Below are 17,401 nucleotides of genomic sequence, written 5' to 3'. Positions count from 1 at the left end.
AGATCCTTCTTTACCTCCAGGTCAGGCACGCTTTCAGTTCTAACTACTATGTCTCTGTTCCCGGCAAGAGGGTCCTCACTGGACTCCCCATCTGTCACTTCCCCAGCCAAACTAGCAAAAGGCAAAGGGCCAGAAAGTTCAGAAGACCCACGTACATCCATAAAATCACCGGTATTATCAACTGGCTTTTTACTTCTCACATCTGTTGATAACCGTGATTCCCACAGTTTCCAAAAATGAGGAAAATCCCTCCCTATTATGGCCTCATGCACCAAGGTAGGGACCAGTCCCACTTTAACCATTGCTGACCCACAACAAGTTTCTATATTCACCTCAGCAGTGGCATAATGTTGGGTATCCCCATGTATGCAAGTTACCCCAATAGGTATTTGCTGGACCTTTAAGGGGTTCACTAACCCAGCTTTCACGAGGGTAACTAAACTTCCTGAATCTAGCAAGGCCTCTACCCGGTTACCTTCTAAGAACACATCACACATTTGTTTTTCCAGCTCAGGTGAAGGTACCACAGTACAAGCTAACCTAGCAAAGAAAGACATTCTGCGACATTCAAAGGCAGCATCACATTGCATGGGTTCTTGCGTGACTGGGCAATTGGCAATAACATGACCTGGCATACCACACCTAAAACATTTAACCACACGATTATCAACCCATTTGGGCAGCATAGACCGTTCTAGCCCCATTGGCCTGTTTCCAGGGCCAGTGTTTACAGTCTCTCCAGCCTTGCGTTCTCTTAACCGCCCAGCAACGTTTTCCCACGGAACAGTCTTACCAGTCTTTACTGAAGGGCGCTGTCGAGGACCTATGGGTTGCTGGGTGGTCATCAGTAGTTCCTCTGCTGCCAAATACCTCTCTACCATGTCCACTAATTGGTCAGCAGTACCCGGGTTTCCATGGCTCACCCACTTGCGCAGGACCATGGGCAAAGATCTCAAGTAGCGGTCCATGACGACTCTTTCCACCATCTGGGGACCAGTTAATGTCTCTGGCTGCAGCCATTTTTTTGTTAGCTGAATAAGGTCGTGCATCTGGGAGCGCGGAGGCTTCTCCATGGCGTACAGCCAACGGTGCACCCGTTGTGCTCGTACTGACAGCGTGACTCCCAGGCGGGTCAGGATCTCAGTCTTTAGTTTATCATAGTCCCGAGCCTCAGCAGGGCTTAAATCAAAGTAAGCTTTTTGGGGCTCACCTGACAGGAAAGGTGCCAGCAGACTGGCCCACTGTGCTTTCGGCCAGTTCTCACGCTCGGCAGTCCTTTCAAACGTGGTCAGATAGGCCTCCACATCATCAGCCTCTGTCATTTTCTGCAGGAAGTGACTGGCTCGTATAGAACTAGAGCTGGTTGGAGCACTGACGGCCACATCTCCAACCCGAGCTGCAAGTCTCTGCACCACTTCTGTTAAGGCCTCTCTATCCTGACGCTGTTGCCTGTAAAGTTCATCAACAACTGCCTGCTGTTGTCTCTTATTTTCCTCCATTGCCACCTGCTGTAGTCTCCAATTTTCCTCCATTGCCACCTGCTGCTGTCGGTTGGCCTCCTGCTGAGCCGCTGTAGCTTGCAGCAAGGCTTTAAGCAGATCCTCCATGTCAACAGATTTTTCAGGCGGCTTTGCAGCTGCTTTCACCCAGGACATATATCAAACCCTCAGGGGTGAGTCTCAGTAACTTCACACTGGGCTGTATCTGCATAAACCACCGTTTTCTGCAGGCCTCACAAAGCTGCTGCTTTCACTTATGCGCAGAACGGCCTGCTCGCATTCTCCACCAAGTTGTAACACTGTAGGGGTGCAAGGTGCCTTTTCCTGGGGAATATGGCAGCCCGCATCAGCTGAGGAACAACACAAGTCCAGTTTCTGGTACAACTGACCCCGGCCAGTTTTATTGAAACAGAAAATAAAACAAACCCCAAAATAAAAAATACCTTGCCTGTCCGGCACTAACTAAACATAAGATGTTCCTAACTGTCACTAAACAAAACACAGAGTTCTTCAGTACATACTGTATAGCTTACTTGCATCAGAAAGCGTGTCTCTCACACACAGATCCTGCAGCCTTCCCAGGCAGTCTGCCCATACTAATCAGGTTAGAAGCACTATATCACTCTTACACAGCTGAAACCCTGATTAGCCCTCTGTGAGGCCAAAGACCCAAACTGGGCCCAATGTCTAGAACTCGCCTTATCTCTCTCTCAGAGCCTTTTCCCAGCTTTTACAGCAAACTGAAAAGGTTCAGACAAAACAAAAAGCATTTTTCCTAGAAGTTAACATTTTCTAAAACATGTAAGACAAGAACCTGGGACAAATATACCTGCCCTCAAACACTATCCCAGTGTTCTTGTCACAATATATATATATATATATATATATATACAGTATATATAGTGTGTGTGTATACATCTCTATAGATATTTAGATATATATAAATATATATGTATACACATAGGAAAAGCAAGATAGGTATCTGTGTACGTATGTGTATATATCTATGTACATATGTGTATATAGGTATAGCTATATAGATGGGATGGTATCAGGATCCAGGAACTTTGAAGATGGCGGTGATCAGAATAACAACAGCGGCATCCCAACATGCAGAATCCTGACACCTGTTAGGTGAGTACTTTAACTACAAACAAACAACAGCTTGGCGCTAATTGTTAATTAGATAGTGTGTGCATAAATTACCATAAAGGAACACTCTTGGTTTAGATGGCAGCTGTTACAGAGGGAAAGTACACTACCCTCTAACTGAACAAACCATACAAACAAAAATACCAGCGCTAATCCAAAACATATGTGTTCCTTTATTATAAACAATTTAAAAACAATTTATACATATAAATACCATATTCCTCGGTACCTGATTACTCCTGCAAGCATAAAATATTCCACATGAGTAGTACTATGCAGTCTAGAAGAGAATTAGTGATAATTTAGACCATAAATAGTTAATCATATCATATGAGTGTGATCACTCTAGCCTGACAGTCTCTTCCAGCAATGATGAAACGGCTTAGTATAAATCAGTCAATTAATAGCAGCTGTAGGTAATTGTAACAATTCCCACTAAGACAAATTTAATAGTGGGTTCCGTATTTCAAATTGAGTGATGATAATTCAGTGCTTGTAAATCAAGCTATCACAAAACCGTGTAAATGTCCGTGTAGCTACTGCATACAACCTGCCTTTATAGGTTAGAATTCAACCTTTGTGGTCCGATGCGTTGGTATCTCCCGACTCCTGGTGCATAGATGGCCGTTTTAAATGAGTCTTATCCGGAGTGTCCAACCAAGGGTCCAATTCAGAGCAGGTGAGGTAAGCTGAGGCAGGCTTAGATAACCGGTACCGGGTGGGTGAATAACTCTTACGCGTTTCTCCGCCTATCGATTGTTCAGCGGCTTCCTCAGAGAAATATATCACCGTCTCTCCGTGCAGCATTTAAATAGCAAACAGTCTCCCGCTCATAGGGACGTCCTACGTATTACAGGTGTGTTCCAAACCTCGTTCCCGAAAGGTAAATGAAGCGCATACGTCGGTGAGCTCACATGTGTTAATGAGCATCACTAATCATTTGTCCGTATCTCAAGTCTCACATGTGAATGCAATTTCAGTTTTCATTGATATGCTATTCGAGTACTTTAAATATATGCTACTTCGTTACCAAGGGATACAGATAATAGTTCGCAGGATTTCCCCTCAGACTTAACATGATTCGCTTGTACGGAGTATGAATTTATATTTATAAACATATAAAATAAAAATAAAAATAAAAAACGTATATATATGTATAATAAATTAAAAAGATTTTTAAAAATTGTAATCATAATAACAACTAATGCACACACTACATGAATGTTAACAAACATCTCTTTGTCAATATTCCAATAATTTAATAATTAAAAAACTAAAAAACGAACAGACAAAAATTGTTATTTAATGGACGTATGCCATTATTTACTCATTATTAGATATACCGCTCAGATGTTTCACACATAGAAAATAATTCCTCATTAGCCCGTTATATCCAAAAGGGCAAAATCAGCACGGATATAGTCATATTGAAGGGAGAGGATATATAATTAATAATCGACAGGGATTATAGGTATCATGGGTCAATTAGCACTGCCCAAAGGTGACAGCATATATATCCCGGTTATCAATAAGTATAGAGAGTTGTCAATTTTGATCAAATCTATTAATCTATTAATATATAAAGAGAGAGATGCCAGAGAGCAATCGAAAAGAGTATGTAATAGACCGATCAAAGGGACCATGTATCGTGGAGATAGACTATATTATCTAAAAATGACAATAGCTACATCCATATACTAGTACACCAAAAAAGTTGTCAATTTATGTGATGGATCTCAAATAACCCATACCTTGTGTATAGTGTAAAACCTGCATACATGTGTGTATATATCGGTGCTCCTTCCTCAGGGGAAAACCAGTAAAAGTGCCATAGTGCCTGGTGCTAAAGTGTCAAAGTGCTGTGCAAAGTGCTGCAACACTACAATAGTAATCTATCTATATTTATACCAATAATCCTAATTATGAACTGATGGAGATTATTTTTTATTATTATTATATGTATAGATGGATAGTCTCATCTATATTTAAATATTGTTCAGTTCAACCGTGTCATTCAAACCGCCTGGTATTAGAGTTCCTAGGACAAAGATCCAATATGCTTCTCTTTTGCATAATAGATTAAATCTATCTCCTCCACGTTTAGTTATTCCTACTTGTTCTATTGCTATTATTGACACCTTTTTTAAATCTTGTTTTTGACAGTCTGATATATGTAGGGAAAGAGGGTGTGTCCTAGAACCTTTTAAGATATTTCTCCTATGTTCAGAGAATCTTACGTGGAGAGTACGCGTTGTGCGTCCCACGTATTGTTTTCCACAACCGCATGTGATCAAATAGATCACATAGGTGGAATTGCAGTTTAGAAATTTCTTTATTAAATAAGTTTCTTTCGTGGAAAAGGAGTTAAATTCAACATTCTTTCTGGAAGTACACATGCATGTAGTGCAAGCAGTTCTTCCGCATTTATGAAACCCAGCTGGTTTTGGTGGAAGCCATGTTTCTAACGGACCATAGGATGACACTGGGTTATTAAAATGGCTATGTACTAACTTAGATTTCAAGTTCTCAGATTTTCTAAAGGTGACTTGTCCTAAAGGGTTCACCTGTTCTTTTAATAGCTCATCTAAGCATAGTAGATTAGTATTCTTTTTTATAATTTTTCTTATTTCTTTTGCATGGCTATTATATTGAGTGGTGAAATTAATAGTTCTAGATTCATCCTCTTTAACCACTCTCTTATTTTTTACAGTTAGTAATCGATCCCTATCTATCTTATCTACTTCTATTAATGCTTGTTGTAATAGATCATGGGGATAACCCTGTTCTCCAAAGGACTTCAACATCTTATCCGCCTGTTGTCTGAAACTAACATTCGACGAGCAGTTCCTTTTCAACCTTACCAATTGACTTTTGGGAATATTATTTTTCCACCCCTCTAAATGTGAACTCTCATAGTGCAAGTATCTATTTTGGTCCACTGGCTTAACATACGTATGTGTAATTAGTTTATTACTTTGTACAGTCAGAGTGATATCTAAAAAGTTAATGGTGATTGGACTAAATGAACAAGTGAATCTAAGACCAAATAAATTATTATTAAGATTTTCAGTGAAAGTGTGTAAAGTGGATAGATCCCCAGTCCAAATCATAAATAAGTCATCTATATACCTACCATAAAGAGCCAGGTTCTCCCCGAGCTCGCTCCCCCACACAAGTTGCTCCTCAAGGAGCCCCATGTATAGGTTTGCGAAACTCGGGGCGAACCTGGTCCCCATGGCGGTCCCCCGTGTCTGTAAATAATAAACAGAATCAAAAGTGAAGTAATTGTGAGTGAGGATGAATCGAATCGATTCAAGAATGAAATCAATAAGATTTCTTTCCATTTGTGTGTCTTTTTCTAAATAATATTCAATAGCTTTAATGCCTAATACGTGAGGGATATTAGAGTAAAGTGACTCTACGTCGTATGTAACCAGGAATGATCCTGGCTTCCACACGACGTCGTTCACCAAGTTCAAAAAACTCTTAGTGTCACTGATATGTGATTTCAACTTTTCCACATATCCTTGTAAGTGATAGTCAACAAAAAAAGAAAGGTTATTGGTAAGTGAGCCCACTCCCGAAATAATAGGTCTCCCAGGTGGTGCAGAAAGTGATTTGTGAATTTTCGGTAAATAATAAAAGGTGGGAGTGACCGGGTGACTACAATACAAAAAGTGCATGGTTTCCTTTGAGATAGCCTCTGACTGTACTCCATCGTCCAACAGATGTTTAAGTTTCCTTTGGAACAGGGTGGTGGGGTTGCCATCCAGCTTCCTGTAGAATTTATCGTCATTGAGCTGTCTCAATGACTCTTTTATGTAATCTACGGTATCCAGAATGACAACTCCACCACCCTTATCCGCCTGTTTAATCACTATTTCCCTATCTGCATAGAGACATCCAATCGCTTTCCTTTCTCCATAGGTCAAATTATCTCTGAGATATTTATTATCTGCTTTATCGCACATGGTTTTGAAGTTATTCAGTGTCGCTTTATAGAAGCTCTCTATGTAGGGTCCTTTAAACTGTAGAGGGTAAAAATCGGATTTATTTCTAAATCTGTTTTGATCGTAGATTTTAACCGGGGTTGAATCCATTTTTAATCCATCAGTGGATTCATCGCCCAGAGATTTTAACATCTCAATGGCACTTTGATCATCTTTATCTAGGATAACTGCTAGTCCCTCGATTTTCTTTTGTTTTAAAGTTTTTAGCGCAAAGTATCTTTTGCGACAAAGAGTTCGTGTATAACGGTTGAGATCAACAAACAGTTTAAATAAATTTGGTTTATTTACTGGGGCGAAGTTGAGGCCTTTCTCTAACAGTTTAATTTCGTCATTTGTGAGTTGTTTTGAGGAGAGATTAAAAATACCTTTCCCATCATCTATCTTATACAAAGATTTTTTGTTTTTAACTCTCCTCCCTCCTCTAACTCCTCTTCGTCTCTTGTTCTTCCTCTTTTTTGTTGTTGACCCCTTGGGGTATCCTTGTGCCACCTGTTTGTACGGCGCTGATCTAAAAAAGATTGATTAGGCATTGGAGATTCATGATCTTCTGATTCTAATCGATACCTAGTCGTTCTATCTCTTTTCCCACCTCTATTTTGTTCATAATTAGGTGACTGTTGTTTTCTAAATGAAGAATATTTATTTTGGTGTAGGTAACCATTTGAACTCTGGCCATAATGACTATGGTTACCCATCCTTTTCCTATATTTATCCATTGAATATGGGGATCTATTCATATAGTCCCTCCTATTGGGACTTCTTTGATCCTGATCTTGGAATCGTACATTTTTCTTATTCCCACTATTAGATGGTGTTCTGGGACTATTAAATCTATTACTATTTGTACGTATTCTGTTATAACTATAGACTTCTCCCCTCTCATAGTCCCTTTGATCTCTGTCCAATTTGTGTTCCTTACGTGAGATTATCTCTTGCTCTGATTCTTCGATTTTATGATTAACTCTAGCATCTCTCTCCTCATATTCCGCATTATCTTCGAAACCTTTTAACAATGCATGTGTCTTCTCTATCTCCTCCTGTAATTTAGACACCTGTTCTCCTCTATAACTGATAAGTAATTTCATCAGATTTTTTGAGCAGGTGTCTAACGCATTATTCCAATCATCAGTGAATTTTTTATCGTCCTTAAACGCTGAGGTTTTTAAGATTCTTAATCCTCTAGGGATCAGACCCTCGTCCAGATATTTCTGGAGGGTAATCTGATCCCACCAGTGTCTTGTCTCAGCAATGCATAGATTTTCCAGTTTGTTAAATATTCTATGCATATCTGAGGTATCCTCTACATTCTCCTCCACATCCATGCAAATTTTCCCCTTCAGGTATTGATTCCTACGTTCTAATCTATCTGAAAGACATCTGAGCGGCGACATATTTCTATATTATTACTATATTATCAAAAAGCGGCCAAAGCAAAAGAGTACTTAGGATGAAAAAACCACAAACAAACAACAGCTTGGCGCTAATTGTTAATTAGATAGTGTGTGCATAAATTACCATAAAGGAACACTCTTGGTTTAGATGGCAGCTGTTACAGAGGGAAAGTACACTACCCTCTAACTGAACAAACCATACAAACAAAAATACCAGCGCTAATCCAAAACATATGTGTTCCTTTATTATAAACAATTTAAAAACAATTTATACATATAAATACCATATTCCTCGGTACCTGATTACTCCTGCAAGCATAAAATATTCCACATGAGTAGTACTATGCAGTCTAGAAGAGAATTAGTGATAATTTAGACCATAAATAGTTAATCATATCATATGAGTGTGATCACTCTAGCCTGACAGTCTCTTCCAGCATTGATGAAACGGCTTAGTATAAATCAGTCAATTAATAGCAGCTGTAGGTAATTGTAACAATTCCCACTAAGACAAATTTAATAGTGGGTTCCGTATTTCAAATTGAGTGATGATAATTCAGTGCTTGTAAATCAAGCTATCACAAAACCGTGTAAATGTCCGTGTAGCTACTGCATACAACCTGCCTTTATAGGTTAGAATTCAACCTTTGTGGTCCGATGCGTTGGTATCTCCCGACTCCTGGTGCATAGATGGCCGTTTTAAATGAGTCTTATCCGGAGTGTCCAACCAAGGGTCCAATTCAGAGCAGGTGAGGTAAGCTGAGGCAGGCTTAGATAACCGGTACCGGGTGGGTGAATAACTCTTACGCGTTTCTCCGCCTATCGATTGTTCAGCGGCTTCCTCAGAGAAATATATCACCGTCTCTCCGTGCAGCATTTAAATAGCAAACAGTCTCCCGCTCATAGGGACGTCCTACGTATTACAGGTGTGTTCCAAACCTCGTTCCCGAAAGGTAAATGAAGCGCATACGTCGGTGAGCTCACATGTGTTAATGAGCATCACTAATCATTTGTCCGTATCTCAAGTCTCACATGTGAATGCAATTTCAGTTTTCATTGATATGCTATTCGAGTACTTTAAATATATGCTACTTCGTTACCAAGGGATACAGATAATAGTTCGCAGGATTTCCCCTCAGACTTAACATGATTCGCTTGTACGGAGTATGAATTTATATTTATAAACATATAAAATAAAAATAAAAATAAAAAACGTATATATATGTATAATAAATTAAAAAGATTTTTAAAAATTGTAATCATAATAACAACTAATGCACACACTACATGAATGTTAACAAACATCTCTTTGTCAATATTCCAATAATTTAATAATTAAAAAACTAAAAAACGAACAGACAAAAATTGTTATTTAATGGACGTATGCCATTATTTACTCATTATTAGATATACCGCTCAGATGTTTCACACATAGAAAATAATTCCTCATTAGCCCGTTATATCCAAAAGGGCAAAATCAGCACGGATATAGTCATATTGAAGGGAGAGGATATATAATTAATAATCGACAGGGATTATAGGTATCATGGGTCAATTAGCACTGCCCAAAGGTGACAGCATATATATCCCGGTTATCAATAAGTATAGAGAGTTGTCAATTTTGATCAAATCTATTAATCTATTAATATATAAAGAGAGAGATGCCAGAGAGCAATCGAAAAGAGTATGTAATAGACCGATCAAAGGGACCATGTATCGTGGAGATAGACTATATTATCTAAAAATGACAATAGCTACATCCATATACTAGTACACCAAAAAAGTTGTCAATTTATGTGATGGATCTCAAATAACCCATACCTTGTGTATAGTGTAAAACCTGCATACATGTGTGTATATATCGGTGCTCCTTCCTCAGGGGAAAACCAGTAAAAGTGCCATAGTGCCTGGTGCTAAAGTGTCAAAGTGCTGTGCAAAGTGCTGCAACACTACAATAGTAATCTATCTATATTTATACCAATAATCCTAATTATGAACTGATGGAGATTATTTTTTATTATTATTATATGTATAGATGGATAGTCTCATCTATATTTAAATATTGTTCAGTTCAACCGTGTCATTCAAACCGCCTGGTATTAGAGTTCCTAGGACAAAGATCCAATATGCTTCTCTTTTGCATAATAGATTAAATCTATCTCCTCCACGTTTAGTTATTCCTACTTGTTCTATTGCTATTATTGACACCTTTTTTAAATCTTGTTTTTGACAGTCTGATATATGTAGGGAAAGAGGGTGTGTCCTAGAACCTTTTAAGATATTTCTCCTATGTTCAGAGAATCTTACGTGGAGAGTACGCGTTGTGCGTCCCACGTATTGTTTTCCACAACCGCATGTGATCAAATAGATCACATAGGTGGAATTGCAGTTTAGAAATTTCTTTATTAAATAAGTTTCTTTCGTGGAAAAGGAGTTAAATTCAACATTCTTTCTGGAAGTACACATGCATGTAGTGCAAGCAGTTCTTCCGCATTTATGAAACCCAGCTGGTTTTGGTGGAAGCCATGTTTCTAACGGACCATAGGATGACACTGGGTTATTAAAATGGCTATGTACTAACTTAGATTTCAAGTTCTCAGATTTTCTAAAGGTGACTTGTCCTAAAGGGTTCACCTGTTCTTTTAATAGCTCATCTAAGCATAGTAGATTAGTATTCTTTTTTATAATTTTTCTTATTTCTTTTGCATGGCTATTATATTGAGTGGTGAAATTAATAGTTCTAGATTCATCCTCTTTAACCACTCTCTTATTTTTTACAGTTAGTAATCGATCCCTATCTATCTTATCTACTTCTATTAATGCTTGTTGTAATAGATCATGGGGATAACCCTGTTCTCCAAAGGACTTCAACATCTTATCCGCCTGTTGTCTGAAACTAACATTCGACGAGCAGTTCCTTTTCAACCTTACCAATTGACTTTTGGGAATATTATTTTTCCACCCCTCTAAATGTGAACTCTCATAGTGCAAGTATCTATTTTGGTCCACTGGCTTAACATACGTATGTGTAATTAGTTTATTACTTTGTACAGTCAGAGTGATATCTAAAAAGTTAATGGTGATTGGACTAAATGAACAAGTGAATCTAAGACCAAATAAATTATTATTAAGATTTTCAGTGAAAGTGTGTAAAGTGGATAGATCCCCAGTCCAAATCATAAATAAGTCATCTATATACCTACCATAAAGAGCCAGGTTCTCCCCGAGCTCGCTCCCCCACACAAGTTGCTCCTCAAGGAGCCCCATGTATAGGTTTGCGAAACTCGGGGCGAACCTGGTCCCCATGGCGGTCCCCCGTGTCTGTAAATAATAAACAGAATCAAAAGTGAAGTAATTGTGAGTGAGGATGAATCGAATCGATTCAAGAATGAAATCAATAAGATTTCTTTCCATTTGTGTGTCTTTTTCTAAATAATATTCAATAGCTTTAATGCCTAATACGTGAGGGATATTAGAGTAAAGTGACTCTACGTCGTATGTAACCAGGAATGATCCTGGCTTCCACACGACGTCGTTCACCAAGTTCAAAAAACTCTTAGTGTCACTGATATGTGATTTCAACTTTTCCACATATCCTTGTAAGTGATAGTCAACAAAAAAAGAAAGGTTATTGGTAAGTGAGCCCACTCCCGAAATAATAGGTCTCCCAGGTGGTGCAGAAAGTGATTTGTGAATTTTCGGTAAATAATAAAAGGTGGGAGTGACCGGGTGACTACAATACAAAAAGTGCATGGTTTCCTTTGAGATAGCCTCTGACTGTACTCCATCGTCCAACAGATGTTTAAGTTTCCTTTGGAACAGGGTGGTGGGGTTGCCATCCAGCTTCCTGTAGAATTTATCGTCATTGAGCTGTCTCAATGACTCTTTTATGTAATCTACGGTATCCAGAATGACAACTCCACCACCCTTATCCGTCTGTTTAATCACTATTTCCCTATCTGCATAGAGACATCCAATCGCTTTCCTTTCTCCATAGGTCAAATTATCTCTGAGATATTTATTATCTGCTTTATCGCACATGGTTTTGAAGTTATTCAGTGTCGCTTTATAGAAGCTCTCTATGTTGGGTCCTTTAAACTGTAGAGGGTAAAAATCGGATTTATTTCTAAATCTGTTTTGATCGTAGATTTTAACCGGGGTTGAATCCATTTTTAATCCATCAGTGGATTCATCGCCCAGAGATTTTAACATCTCAATGGCACTTTGATCATCTTTATCTAGGATAACTGCTAGTCCCTCGATTTTCTTTTGTTTTAAAGTTTTTAGCGCAAAGTATCTTTTGCGACAAAGAGTTCGTGTATAACGGTTGAGATCAACAAACAGTTTAAATAAATTTGGTTTATTTACTGGGGCGAAGTTGAGGCCTTTCTCTAACAGTTTAATTTCGTCATTTGTGAGTTGTTTTGAGGAGAGATTAAAAATACCTTTCCCATCATCTATCTTATACAAAGATTTTTTGTTTTTAACTCTCCTCCCTCCTCTAACTCCTCTTCGTCTCTTTTATGGTCTAAATTATCACTAATTCTCTTCTAGACTGCATAGTACTACTCATGTGGAATATTTTATGCTTGCAGGAGTAATCAGGTACCGAGGAATATGGTATTTATATGTATAAATTGTTTTTAAATTGTTTATAATAAAGGAACACATATGTTTTGAGTACTTTAACTCTACCCCCCAATCCTAACTCTCCCTAGCCACAGCCTGACCCTACCTCCCCCCCCCTCCTCCAGGCAGTCTAACCCTAACCCTCCCAGGGGCAAACGCAGGATTTAGTGAGGGGGGTTTCCATGTGGGGGTGTGTGTATGTATGTACAGTATGTATGTATGTGTGCATGTACGTGTGTGTGTGTGTGTGTGTGTGTGTGTGTGTGTGTGTGTGTGTATATCATACGTACATGTGTGTGTGTGTGTGTGTGTGTGTATGTATATATATATATATATATATATATATATATAAATGACAAAAAGTGGGCACTCACTGTAGATGTCGCCCAATACCGAGGTGCCCGTGCCCTCCTTATATGTAATAGGTGGCTTGCCCCCCTCCATGCAGTAGAAACCAGGCGGCACTCAGTGGTCTCTGTGAGTAAATCAATGTATTAAAGTACAAAAGGCATAGTGTACCGACGTTTCAACGCCACACAAAGCGTTTTTTCTTCTTCAAGCCTACAGTAAAGCACCTTGAAAAAAACGCCCATTGAAACATCGGTACACTATGCCTTTTGTACTTTAATACATTGATTTACTCACAAAGACTACTAAGTGCCACCTGGTTTCCACTGCACGGAGGGGTGCATGCCAGTCTCCACCCAGGGAACTATTGCACCATACAGAGTGACACATAAACACATATACACAAACACACACGAAAACATACATACATACACAAACATACATACACACACAATCACATACACACATACATAAATTACTACAAATACAAATATACACACAATTACAGTATGTGCATACCCTTCCACCAGGCGCTAGCAGCAGTGTGAGGACGGAGGGAACTTGCGCAGCCAGCAGCTCCCCCTTCACTCCTCCGGACTGTCTATGGTAGAGAGCTATGGTAGCTCTCTGTTGCTGCTGCAGTGCAGCGGCTCCGCGGTCGCGAACGCGACTTTTACCTGAGACGGAGACAGCTGTGTCTCCATCTCAAAAACAGAAGATTCAACTCATCAGGGGCGGTTTCCAGGTACTTGGAACCCCCCCCCCCCCTGCATCCCCCCCCCCCCCCCCCTGCGTGCACCACTGCCTCCCCAGTGGTAGTTACTGTATATGTTATTTACATGACAAATTTATATAATAAAGTTGTTGCGCTTTCATTTTTTGTGTTTCATTATAACATCTAAATGCATCCAACTAGAAATGCAGCTTTTATGGGGCTGTCCTGCCATTCTAGTAGTAAATACCTTTGTCCCAACTGCTAGGAAGCATGCCATGCTCCTGTGAGTGGGTGCTTCTCATGAGCTAGACACGCCCCCAAAGAGGTGTGGTCATGCCCCCAGCATGCTGTGGTCACATCCCCTCCGGGAAGGTGGTCCCAGGAAGTTGTGGTACTGGGGCCCAGGTTTTCTCTTGGCAGCCCTGACAGTGGGTCAGGTATGAGGTCACAGAGTGGATGTAAAAGTGGGTTATTTATGTGGGTTGGTAAAGTGTTGTTGGGTTAGGGGAATTACAATGTATGAGATATTGAGATAGGAAGCAGTTGTGAGTGAGAGCAAATGCAATGAATGAGGTATCAGGAGCGGTCCTAGGTGCGGGCAAGCAGTGCCTGCGCCCGGGGTGCTGCGGCCTGGGGGCGCGGCTGTAGTCACCCCGCAGGCACCGCCGCCTACCCGCACCCCGCTCCCTGCTCCCCGGCTGCAGTGGACGCCGTGGCCTGTGTGGGCGTCCGCTGCAGCCGGCTCCAGTGACAGACACTAGAGGTCAGGATTGACCTCTAGTGTCTGTGCGGCGCTGCTATGGGAGAGACGTCATGACGTCTCTCCCATACAGAGAAGCCGGCGGCCAGATGGAGCGGCAGCAGCAGCCGGTCGGGAAGCAGGAGCGGGGCAGTGGTAAGTATTGTTTTTTTATTTTTGTGTGTGTGTGTGTTAACAGGGGGCACAGCAGCAGAGGCCACAACTATTGGCACAACGGGGCACAGCAGCAGAGGGCACAATGGGGCACAGCAGCAGAGGGCACAACGGGGCACAGCAGCAGAGGGCACAACTATCGGAGGCACAGCAAGAGAGGGCACAACAGGGGGCACAGCAGCAGAGGGCACAACAGGGGTCACAGCAGCAGAGGGCACAACAGGGGTCACAGCAGCAGAGGGCACAACCATTGGGGGCACTGCAGCAGAGGGCACAACTATTGGGGGCACAGCAGCAGAGGGCACAACTACTGGGGATACAGCAACAGGGGGCACAGCAGCAGAGGACACAACTATTGGGGCACAGCAACAGGGGGCACAGCAGCAGAGGGCACAACTACTGGGGGCAAAGCAACTGGGGGCACAACTACTGGGGCAAATCTACTGGGGGCAAAGCAACGGGGCACAGCAACAGAGGGCACAACTACTTGGGCAAAGCAACGGGGCACAGCAGCAGAGGACACAACTATTGGGGCACAGCAACAGGGGGCACAGCAGCAGAGGGCACAACTACTGGGGGCAAAGCAACTGGGGGCACAACTACTGGGGCAAATCTACTGGGGGAAAAGCAACGGGGCACAGCAACAGAGGGCACAACTACTTGGGCAAAGCAACAGGGGGCACAGCAGCAGAGGGCACAACAGGGGGGCACAGCAGCATAGGGCACAACTATTGGGGGCACAGCGACAGGGGACACAACTACTGGGGGCAAAGCGACAGGGGACACAACTACTGGGGGCAAAGCAACAGGGGGCACAGCAACAGAGGGCACAGCTACAGGGGACAAATCTACTGGGGGCAAATCAACTGGAGGGCACAACTACTTGGGGCAAATCTGGGGGCATAACTGTGGCCACGCCTCTCCCCTATGAAGCCACGCCCCTACCTTTTGAAACGCGGGGGGGGGGGGGCACCAGTGGAAACTTTCGCACTGGGCGCCACAAGGTGTAGAACCGGCCCTGTGAGGTATATGGTCATGTGGGGGTAGTATAGGCAAGCAATACCTACAGCTGAGCTCGCGCTAACATTTTGACAGAAATTTAATAGTCTGCGAGTTGAAGGCCCTGGCATGATTTTGGTGATTTAGCTGCTAGGTTTAAAGCCGCAATAACTGAAAAAGCAAAATCAGATTTCAGTTTTAACCTTCCAAACCACTGAATATTAAATCTGCAGTTTGGAGGACAATGTGTGGTGATTTCAAAACGTTTTTTTTTTATTTCAAAGATTACCTCAGCACAAGAATTAGCCAACTTCCTTATTAGGCATGAAGAAAACTCTATGAAAATACACGGGATTCCTAAAAACACAGTATAGTATATGCCTCTGAAAACCAGTCAGACCAGATAGATTTATTGCCTTTTGCCATGGTTGCTTATAAGAATAATCACCATTCATATCTTCTTTTGTTTATTGGCAATCATCCAAAGACTTTCTCATCTCCTTCTTTGCTTCAATTGTACCCACAGTAATCTCTTTCATCATTAAATTTACTAAAATTTGGAGAGAGGTCCAGGAGAAAAAAAAAGTATCTTCACACCAATAAATCTTGATTGGTGGCTCCTGAATATACAAAGGAGATATACCGTAATATGGCTTTCTGTCAAGGAATGTAAGCTTTATAGTAATTCCCATAATTTGGGTCCCAATTGGGTTTGAATGTGTTTGGTAAGTGTGCTTATGACCAGGGCTGCCAGGAGAAATTCTGGGCCCTAGTACAACAACTTTCTGGGTCCCCCAAACCCCCTAGAGGGGTTGTGACCACAGCATGCTGGGGCAATGGCAACACCTCTTTGGGGTTGTGTCTAGCACATGAGAAGCACCCATCTCAGAATAGCACGGCATGCCTCCCAGCCAGGGCAGTAGACAGCCTGGCTGGGCCCAGGTACTTTTTAGGGGGCATTGCCTAATCACAGGAGGCATGGACCTGGGCCCCAACTGGGCCCCTCCATCAGACCTGGGCCCAGGTAATTTGTACCCTCTCCCCCCCTCTCTTGGCACCACTGCTTATGACATCTTGTATAATTGAGGGGCTCAGTGGGAAAGAGGCACATGCCACAGCTACATGGATTTAGAATTTATGCTGCCATTAAGTAGCTTCTGACATCCAGTGTCTACTCCACTAACTTCTGACATAGTGCCATGTGCCTGTTTCTCATCGGCAGCTAAATACAAATCCCTATTACAGGTTGAGTATCCCTAATCCAAAATGCTTGGGACCAGAGGTATTTTGGATATGGGATTTTTCCGTATTTTGGAATAATTGCATACCATAATGAGATATCATGGTGATGGGACCTAAATCTAAGCACATAATGCATTTATGTTTCATATACACCTTATACACACAGCCTGATGGTAATTTTACCTAATATTTTTTATAACTTTGTGCATTAAACAAAGTGTGTGTACATTCACACAATTCATGTATGTTTCATATACACCTTATACACACAGCCTGAAGGTCATTTAATACAATATTTTTAATAACTGTGTGTATTAAACAAAGTTTGTGTACATTGACCCATCAAAAAAAAAAAGTTTCACTATCTCATTCTCACTCAAAAAAGTCCGTATTTCGGAATATTCCGTATTTCGGATATTTGGATATGGGATACTCAACCTGTATTATAGTTCAAGACATATCTAGTTGAAAACTAAACATTTTATTTGTGACAATAATAAATA

This window comes from Pseudophryne corroboree, chromosome 3, assembly GCF_028390025.1.
Source record: "Pseudophryne corroboree isolate aPseCor3 chromosome 3, aPseCor3.hap2, whole genome shotgun sequence".
In the NCBI taxonomy this organism is placed as follows: Eukaryota; Metazoa; Chordata; class Amphibia; order Anura; family Myobatrachidae; genus Pseudophryne; species Pseudophryne corroboree.
The sequence above is the reverse complement of the archived record's forward strand: the minus strand, read 5'-3'. Positions refer to the sequence as shown.